This window comes from Rhinopithecus bieti, unplaced genomic scaffold, assembly GCF_001698545.2.
Source record: "Rhinopithecus bieti isolate Rb0 unplaced genomic scaffold, ASM169854v2 scaffold_6380, whole genome shotgun sequence".
NCBI classification, from domain to species: domain Eukaryota; kingdom Metazoa; phylum Chordata; class Mammalia; order Primates; family Cercopithecidae; genus Rhinopithecus; species Rhinopithecus bieti.
The window spans coordinates 1704968-1714528 of NW_016806642.1; the positions used below are offsets into that span (position 1 = coordinate 1704968).

Sequence of the window (9561 nt, forward strand, 5' to 3'; positions counted from 1 at the left end):
TCTCTCTCTCTTTCTTTCTTTCCTTTCTTTCTTTCTCTTTTTTCTTTCCTTTCTTTCTCTTTCATTCTTTCATTCTTTAGTTTTCTTTCTCATTCTTTCTTTCCTTTATTTCTTACTTTCTTCCTGCCTTTCTTTCTTTCTCCACAGGGTCTCACTCTGTTACTCAAACCGGAGTGCAGTGATGCAATCATGGCTCATTGCAACCTCAAACTCCTAGGCTCAAGCAATCCTCCTGTCTCAGCCTCCCAAGTCACTGGGATTGCAGGGGTGAACCACTACAACTGATTTCTCTTTCTTTTCTTTCTATTTCATCCCTTCTCCTTCCCTCCATCCTTTCTTCCCTCCTCTCCTCTTCTTTCCTTCTTCATAAATGTTTATTGAGCTCTTCCTCACAGGCTAGGCATTATGCTAGGACTTACAGTCCTTATGGGATTTTTAGTTGAAAATGGAAAACCAACACTAACAGATAATTGCTCAAATAATTTAATTATACCAGCCACAATGCTGTAAATAAGAGATCTAATGAGCCATCTTCTACAGAACTCATTGGACACTTTCCACATCTGATTGTCTTTTTGCATGCACTACATCGTGAGTACTCCACAGAGCTGGGAGTATGGCTGCTTTGCATTGTGTCTCCAGTGTCTAGTACAGAGCCTGGTATATACACAGGGTGTGCTCAATCATTATTTGTGACATAAACAAATAAGTCACTTTAAAATATAACTAGTGTTAGTGCTAATGTGACCTGGGAGTCATGAGGGGAAGTCAGAGGTGGCAAATCTCCTCTTTCTTCATCTCATATTTCCCCCATCCTACCAACAGCCAAATAGATGCCAAAGGTGTAAGGTGTCATGGAATGGATGAAGGCCAAGTGTTATCCTAGATTCTCTGCCCTTAGCTCTCCCCGTCAGGAAAGCCCACCCAGGAATGCTCTTATACAAACCCCTGGCTTTCGGAGAAATAAAGGGACAATCACTCTGCCCAGTTTGTATCTTCTTTGGCATGGATGCAGTTTCACTCCCCTCACCATGGCTGGATAAATGTCTTCCAATTCACGCGCACTTTGGGATTTTTATTCTGACCACCTCAATTATGTAGGAAGCATCAGGTTATTGAAAATCATGTAAATATGATCAGAAACTAGTCAGAAAATAATCAAATATGAAAAGAAATGAGTCAAAATGGGGAGTGCGACTTTGGTAGTAACAGAACAGAGAAAATAGTCAATATATTTACTCCATCACATTTTCACTTCACACAGGGAAATAATAAGGCATTGAAGGATGGGAGGAAACAAATGAACAAACAAAACAAAACCCTAAAGTTATAGCAAAGGCATCATTTTAGAGCTGAGTGGTGAAGGATCAGAGTACCAGTGTCCATCTTCCTTGTTACCAGGCCCTCAGGAAGGTGTGCAGAATCCACGGTGGGTGAGGAGGCCACACAAGAAGCTTGGACATCATGCAGAGAGATGGCAGGCCTTGAGTTGTCCTTGGATTTGACTGGGCTCTGATAAGAATTTGTCCAAGTTGGCAGTGATGTGGCAATAAATTCCAAGGATTTGAACAGCACAATGCATGCCAAGAAAAGTTGTTTTTTTGGCAGAATTACCCTCATTGTTACTGTGTGCTGGAAAAAAAAAAAAAAAATGCAAGAGATTCAGCATCTCTAACTTTCTTGCTCAGGACACAATCATTTCTTTTCACAGGGGAAGGAGGCTGATGTAAGGGCTGGTGAGGTCACCTTCAACACACTGTGTGCATCCCAACGAGCATGTCAGAGCTAAAAATGGATGTATGCTCAGCCCACTTTAGGACAAGCAATAGCTCAGTGTGCTAGCTGCTCATAAACTCAGAACTTTATCTTATCAAAGATATTAGTGACCTCCCAGTCAAAAGCCCTGAACTAGTTCAACTCGACTGCTTGCAGGGTGAGACTGAAGTCAAGACACAGGAAATGACTTACTGAGAAAACATTACTAAGTTAGCAGCAGAGCTATGACCTGCTTACCAGGTACCTTCTTCATTGCCATTGCCTTGCTGGTAAGTGCTCAATAAATGTTAGCCATCACCATCATCATCATCATTATTACTTTTATGTGCTCATCACACACCCTGTGGCAATTAGATGGCATTTTCCCACTTTGTGAATACAGAAGCCAGGAAATTTACCCACAGTCTCACAGCTAGCCAGTGTCACAGCAGGCCTGGAACCCAGGTGTGCTGACTGTACCTCCAGTACTTTCTCCAACCCTCATCCTGACTGTCCTGTCATCTGTGTATTGTGAAGCTATGACTCCAGAAAGGCCCTGTGAATGTAAAAGTCTAGAGAACAGCTCTTCCAACATTGTCTTCATGGCAGCTATGCTGTTGGGATGCTCTGCAGCAGACAAAATAAAATGTCTCTTCAAAATAAGTATTTTCTTCCTCTCTGGTGAGTGCACAATGGGAATGGTGCTGGAAAGCATAAGCAGTTCAGCCATGATTCTGAAGAGGTAGGCAAAGGGCAGGTCCCAGGAGGCCCCATGTCATAACAAGGTGCTTGGTTTTATCCTACCAAAGAGCCTTTGAAGGGGCTTAAGTCAAGGATGCTGTGGCAAAAATTTGCGCTTGAGATATTTTACACTGGCGATTGGGTGTAGGATGGATTTGAGAGGATTGGAGGAGAGGCAGAGAGAACTGAGGGGAGGCAGCAGCTTAGGTGAGGCGGTCTTAGGAAAGGAGTGGAGGGGCAGATTCAGGATTGACTTGAAATTGAGATGAGAAAGAGGGAAAAGGTGAGTCTCTAGTTTTTAGCTTTGATGACTGATTGGGGTAAGAGTAGAAGAAGAGTTGGATTAAGGGCAAGACCAAGAGTCCTGCTTTAGACATATTGAGATAGAGGGGTCTAAAGGATATTTTAGCCTTAATTCCCTCAAAGGAAGACCTGGGACAAAGGTTTATGCATGGGTCATTTATCTGGGAAGTGATCCCAAGAACAGAGAGAGGGATCAGGGAGGGTGGGATAAAGAAAAATGGAAAAATGGAAATCCAGTAATGGATGTGTATCATATTGGTCACTGCCACAGGACACTGATGCTGGGCCCCTGGGGCCTCCAAGAAGCATTTATGCTGCATTTTAGGACTGTCCACCTGAGAGATAAGAGGGAGAAGCAGTTATCCACTGATTCTTATACTTCAGTAATCCAGATGCCCCAAGAAGTGTTATCCCCAATCCCCACCCCCAACCTGGGTTGCACATGCCCAGGTGTTAGCCATGTCCACAGGCAACCAGAATGACTAGGTATCCAGGGGCATCCGAGAAGCCCTCAGGCACAAAGCGTGGTCAAGCCAATTGTTGAAAAAAGTTACTGTCAGTGTAAACTGAGTCAAAGCCAGGGTAGAACCACTTGCCAGAGCCACTAATGGACTCAGAATTTAGGCCAAGAGGATAAGAGAGGGTGCATAAAAGACACCCAAGTCATGGGACCTCCAGGTGGGTCTGTCCAGGTGGCAGATACGTAAATCATCTCAAGTTCTGGAGAGAGACTGGGACTGGAGACAAAGATTTGACAATCATCAGTATCCAGGAGGTTGTTGAAACCATGAGGAAATTGTGTCAAGTGCCCATAGCAGTGAGCTGAGGACAGCGTCCTGGAGGACTCTGAAGGAATGAGCAGAGGAAAAAGAGCCCATGGAGGCACAGGAATGGCCAAGGAGATGTAAGCAGAACCTGGAAAGGATGGTGCCATGGGAGCCAAAGTAGTAGCAGGCGACAAGGAGATTAGCTGAAGGTCTCCAGTGCATCACACAATTAAAAAAAAAAAAAAAAAAAAAGTCCCACTGCATTTGGCAATCAGGAGGTCCTAGGTGCCATCACCAAGAGGAAGCTCAGTACAACTGCAGTGTCAGAGATCAGAAAATATTGGCCTGAGGTATGAATGGGAGGTAGAAATCTGGAAAGAATAGTGTACCCTGCTTAGTCACAAGGACTGCCCTTGAACAGGATGAGGGCAGTGAAGGCGTGAGCACAGGTACAGAGAGAGGCCAGATTTTAGGTCAGAGAGTGAGGCACTGAAGGAGATCAGGCAAAACAGCCTTAGTTTACTTGGTGAAGCAATATTCTGTGCTGAAACTGTAGGAGTATGTGAACTAGAACTGGCCATCTTCCTTCTCCTGCTGAGAGCTTTCCACCTGATGACCGCAGGAGAGAGTTGGGCTAGCACTGAACTATTTCTATCAGTCAGTCAGTCCATATTTACTGAATAGTAACAACGGACAAGGCCTTATGAAACTGGGCACAATACAAGACGATTGCAATTTATTCCCTACTCATAAGGAGCTTTCAAGTATAGGTCCTGGGAATTTGTTACACACCAGAGGAAGCCAGAAACTGGACTGGGTCAGGGATGCTGGCCTGTGTCCAGGAGTCTATTCATTTATTCAACAAATCTACTGAGGGATTATTATGTGCCAGGCACTGATCCAGGTGTTCAAAATATATCAGAGAACAAAACAGACAACAATCCTGGTCTCATGGACCCTATATTCTAATGGGGTCTATTTGTCAGGGAAGTCTAAGTTATACTGTATTAATAAGGGCAGAGTATCAGTGGCTTAACAAAACAATTCTTTATTTATTTCTCTTTTGCACAAAATCCATTGTGATTCTACAAGGCAATTGTCTTCCAGGCAGTGACTCAGGGGCCCAAGAGGTTTCATCTGAGGTTCCTTAGTTGTGATGGCAGAGGAAAGTGAGACCAAAGAACTTCCCATGGGCTTGTCAGTACTGCAGCTTGGAAGTGACTCACAATGCTTTCTCTCAGGACTAATCACATGGCCTCGCCTACAACAAAAAAAACTAGCAAATGTGAGGAAGCACATGGAATATTTGGTGAGTGTTACTGTCTCTGCCACATGGCAGGAAGCAGTGTATAGGCTAAATAAATAAATCAGTTACATACTGTATTAGAAAGGGATGAGTGCCATGGAAAAAGCAGAGGAGGGTAAGGAGGATTGGTCGTGTTGGGGGAAGAAGTGGAGGGGTGGAATTTTTAAATCAGGGTAGTTGGTGTGGCCTCAATGAGAAGGTGGCATTTTGAGCAAAGCCTTCAAGGAGATGAGAGAGCCATTTGGATCTCTGAGAGAAGAATGATCTCAACAGAAAGAGTAATCTGTGCAAAGGCCCTGAGGCAGGAAGATGTCTTAGAGGGTGAAGAAGGTAGAAAGTGAGATTAGAAAGGTATGGGGGGAGGGGCAGGGAAGGTGAGGAACAGCATGCAGATTGGGTATGGCCTTAGAAGCCCTTTGTCAAAACTTTGGCTTTTACTTTGAAAGAAAAAGGGAGCTGCTATTGGGTTAAGGCAGAGGACATCACGGCCTTTCTGAGGCATTCATATGATCACCCTGGATGCTCTGTGGCAGACAGGCTATAGGGCAAAGTGGCTGCAGGGAGAACCAATAGAAGGCCATTGCAGTCATCTAAGTGGAAGACAATGCTGGCTTGGACCAGACTAACAGTTGTGAGAAGCAGTTGAATTCCAGAAAGTTTTGGAGGTCTGTGCCCTCACGTGGAGTTTCTGGGGCTCCCTTGCTTCATCTGTCATGACTTGTTAGGTCACAACAGCCCAGAGCCCCTGAAGTGAATTTATCTCTGAGTCCATGGTGGGCTTGGAGGGGAGGGGAGGGGCCGTAAAGGTGTCTCACGCCAGGTGGATTCTAAGGTACAGCTTCTGGAGCATGGGGACGCTGCCTCAGGAGAGATCACACTCACTTCCCACAAGACCACAATTCTGCAGTCTCCCAAGCATAGGTCCTGGGAATTTGTCTTAAATCATGGCAATACACTCTGAAGAGCAAGGTGGAGAGACTGAGGCCTGCAGAGTCCAGGTGACTTAAAAGTCCAGGGTCAGAAAAGGAGCCCCAGTGGCCTGTTCCCAGCGGAGAGGTGCTGCTTCCTTCCCTGCCCTTCCCTCCTGTGACCCGCTCTTGTCAAGATTAAGTTATGTGGGGGAGGGGAAGAGGGGCAGAGGGAGTCTTTCTTATTCTCTTCTGCCCACCCCACTCCTCTGCTCTTGGCACAGGCTTTGGGAGTCTCTGCACTCCCATAGAACTTTCTAGGTCTTGCGCTATGAAGGACATGGAATGTATCAGGATGTAGAGCAAAACAGCCCATGCGGTGGTCAGAGATGGAAAGCACAGACTTTAGTGTCAGAAGAACTGTTTCAATCCCAGTTTTTTCACACAAATCAGTTATGGTACCTTGTGAGGTTACTTTACCTCAGTGAGTTTTCATTTCCTTGTCTGGAAAATGGGGATAAGAAACCTATCACATAGGATTGTTATAATAAATGTAATATGTGTAAAATGTCTGGCTCAGAATAGAAGGATGTGACAGATCCTGTAAACTGGTTCATTCAAAATCCCTTCTCAAACACCTTCTTCTTTGCTTTCCTCTACTAGAAAGTGTTGAAGAGGAAATACCCAAACTCCCAGCTTCCCTGCAGCTGGGTGTGGCCACAAAACTCAGCTATGGCCAGTGAGATGTAAGTACCTGCCCTTGACTTTCCCAAATAAAAAGGCAAAGCTTCTAAGCCACAAGTCCTTGCTCCTTTCTCTCTCTCTGCCCCCCTCTCTCTTCTTGCCTGGAACTTAACTATGAGGCTGGAGGTAGAGCAGCCCTCTTGATGTCATGAGGCAACAAGCACAAGGTTCACGGCTAAGGTTGATGAAGTGGCAGGAGAGAAAGAGCTGGGTGCTTGATGACCTTGTTGAGCTACTGTTTTACTCCAGGGCTACCTGGCCAGGACTTTATTGTTGCGTGAGACAAGTACCTCATTGCTGGTATTCACTTGTGTTTGTTAGGGTTGGTCTTTGCTATACGAAACTAACGTAATCAGTAATAGCTATCAATATTGTCATCATCATCATCATATATGTTCTCCTACAACTTCAACAACCTCTGGCTCACAGCTGTAGATTTTATTATCTAAATGGGGAGCCAATTAAGATTTATTAATCAAATCTTTAAAGTAGCATTTCCCAGGGAGTATTCCAAGAATGTTGGTTCTTTCAGATATTAATAGGTCTTCTGAGAAAAAAATAAATAAAAAAAAGTTAACAAATGACGATACTCGGCAGAAATCTTTGTAACAGTGGTTTTTGAATTGGTATACTGTTTGAGGACTTTCCAAAGGATTTTAAAGAATCAATTACAGATCCTGAACTATGATAAGTACACTTTCCAAAAATTAGTATGTGTGAGGACTCTTTCTTCTGGTCCTCCTCTCCTTCCTGTTCCCTCATTAGGTTCATTCTCCCACCTTACAAAAGACGATCACACCTGACTGCTGACCAGACTTACCCTGGGGCATTGCTCCAAGGTGGAGAAATCTCTGTGCTACAAAAGGACAACTCCAGGCTGGGTATGGTGGCTCATGTCTGTAATCGCAGCACTTTGGGGGGCTGAGGTAGGCAGATCCCTTGAATCTAGGAGTTCAAGACCAGCCTGGGGAATATGGCAAAACCCCGTCTCCACAAAAATTACAAAAATTAGCTGGGCACGGTGGCACGCGCCTGTAGTCCCAGCTACTTGAGAGGCTGAGGTGTAAGGATGGCTTGAGCCTGGGAGGCAGAGGTTGCACTGAGCTGTGATGGTGCCACTGCGCTCCAACATGGGTGACAGAGTGGTGCCCTGTCTCAGAAAGAAAAAGAAAAAAAAGGACACTTCCAAATATCAGTATTTAACTCGATTCTAATGACTGAGAAATAAATCTATTTGCAAGTCATGTGGTTTTCAATTCTTTGCTTTCAACAGAATTGAAGGACATCATAACTGAATTGTCAGCTGATAGATCATTTAAAACATCTTTGTGGTAAATGACTATGTGATCTTTGTCTTATATCTATGAAATAGTTTAAACTTAAGTGTCAATGCTATGAAATCCATTCCTACCTACTTACTTATGTGAACACAGGTTTTCAACGTTTCCATCTGTAAAAATAACAAATAGAAATAGAATGGATACTACACCCTGTCTCATTCTAACAATAAATAATTCATTCATGGATACAAGAAGCAGTTGAGGAAAAGTGCTACTCAGCTTATCAATAAATGTAATTCTAATAAAAACTTTTTTTGTTTAACAATTATGCATAAAAATTTATAATATTTCTCTGTTGTATTAGTTAATTCTGTGCTAATCATAACTAAATTCGGAAAAAATTTAAAACACTTGCAGCATTTAACTTATATATATTTTTTTGTTTTGTTGTAGAAGTAGAAAAGTATAATAGAATGATAAATAAAAGGTTTTTGAACATTATTATTTTAGAATGAACTTCTGTGTAGAAGTGAAATGGAGAAAAATGATGAAAATGTATATTAAAGAGCTTGTTTATATAATTTTTTCTAGATGATGGATATCAAATCACTATAGCTGGTGTCAAATTGCTGTGGTATTCAGAATTCTTCGACATTTAAAAGAGTAATGTAAGAGCTTTATTTATTTATTTATTTTTAATTTTTTGAGACAGAGTCTCATTGTGCCACCCAGGCTAGAGTGCAGTGGTGTGATCTCAGTTCACTGCAACCTCCGCCTCCTGGGTTCAAGCAATTCTCCTGCTTCAGCCTCCCAAGTAGCTGGGATTACAGGCAAAGACCACCATGCCTGGCTAATTTTTGTATTTTTAGTAGAGACGTAGTTTTGCCATACTGGCCAAGCTGGTCTCAAACTCCTGACCTCAAATGGTCCCCCCACCTTGGCCTCCCAAAGTGCTGGGATTACAGGCATGAGCCACCGTGCCTGGCCAAGAGAGTAATATAAGAGCTTTATTTTTAAATGGTACTATTTATAATATGTCAGAAGTTACCTCCTTAATTCAACAGCCTTTCATGCTAAAAATTCTCAATAAACTAGGTATTGATGGGACATATCTCAAAATAATAAGAACTATTTATGACAAATCCACAGCTAATATCATGCTGAATGGGCAAAAACTGGAAGCATTCCCTTTGAAAACTGACACAAGACACGGATACCCTCTCTCACCACTCCTATTCAACATAGTGTTGGAAGTTCTGGCCAGGGCAATCAAGCAAGAGAAAGAAATAAAGGGTATTCAATTAGGAAAAGAGGAAGTCAAATTGTCCCTGTTTGCAGATGACATGATTGTATATTTAGAAAACCCCATCGTCTCAGCCCAAAATCTCCTTAAGCTGATAAGCAACTTCAGCAAAGTCTAAGGATACAAAAGCAATGTGCAAAAATCACAAGCATTCCTATACACCAATAACAGACAAACAGAGAGTCAAATCATGAGTAAACTCCCATTCACAATTGCTACAAAGAGAATAAAATACCTAGGAATCCAACTTACAAGGGATGTGAAGGACCTCTTCAAGTAGAACTACAAACCACTCCTCAGTGAAATCAAAGAGGACACTAACAAATGGAAGAACATACCATGCTCATGGATAGGAAGAATCAATATCGTGAAAATGGCCATACTGCCCAAGGTTATTTATAGATTCAATGCCATCCCCATCAAGCTACCAATGAGTTTCTTCACAGAATTGGAG

At 42.9% G+C, this 9561-nt stretch overlaps 1 long non-coding RNA gene across 1 annotated transcript in view; it reads right to left on the reverse strand.

The window, feature by feature from the left end:
• Window positions 1-579: 579 nt before the first annotated feature.
• Window positions 580-9561, reverse strand: part of LOC108532955 (uncharacterized) — a 29515-nt gene continuing 20533 nt past the window's right edge. Inside the window, exon 3 of the long non-coding RNA XR_001886603.1 lies at window positions 580-1632. This is a non-coding gene — a long non-coding RNA (uncharacterized LOC108532955). The remainder of the gene's footprint in view (window positions 1633-9561) is intronic.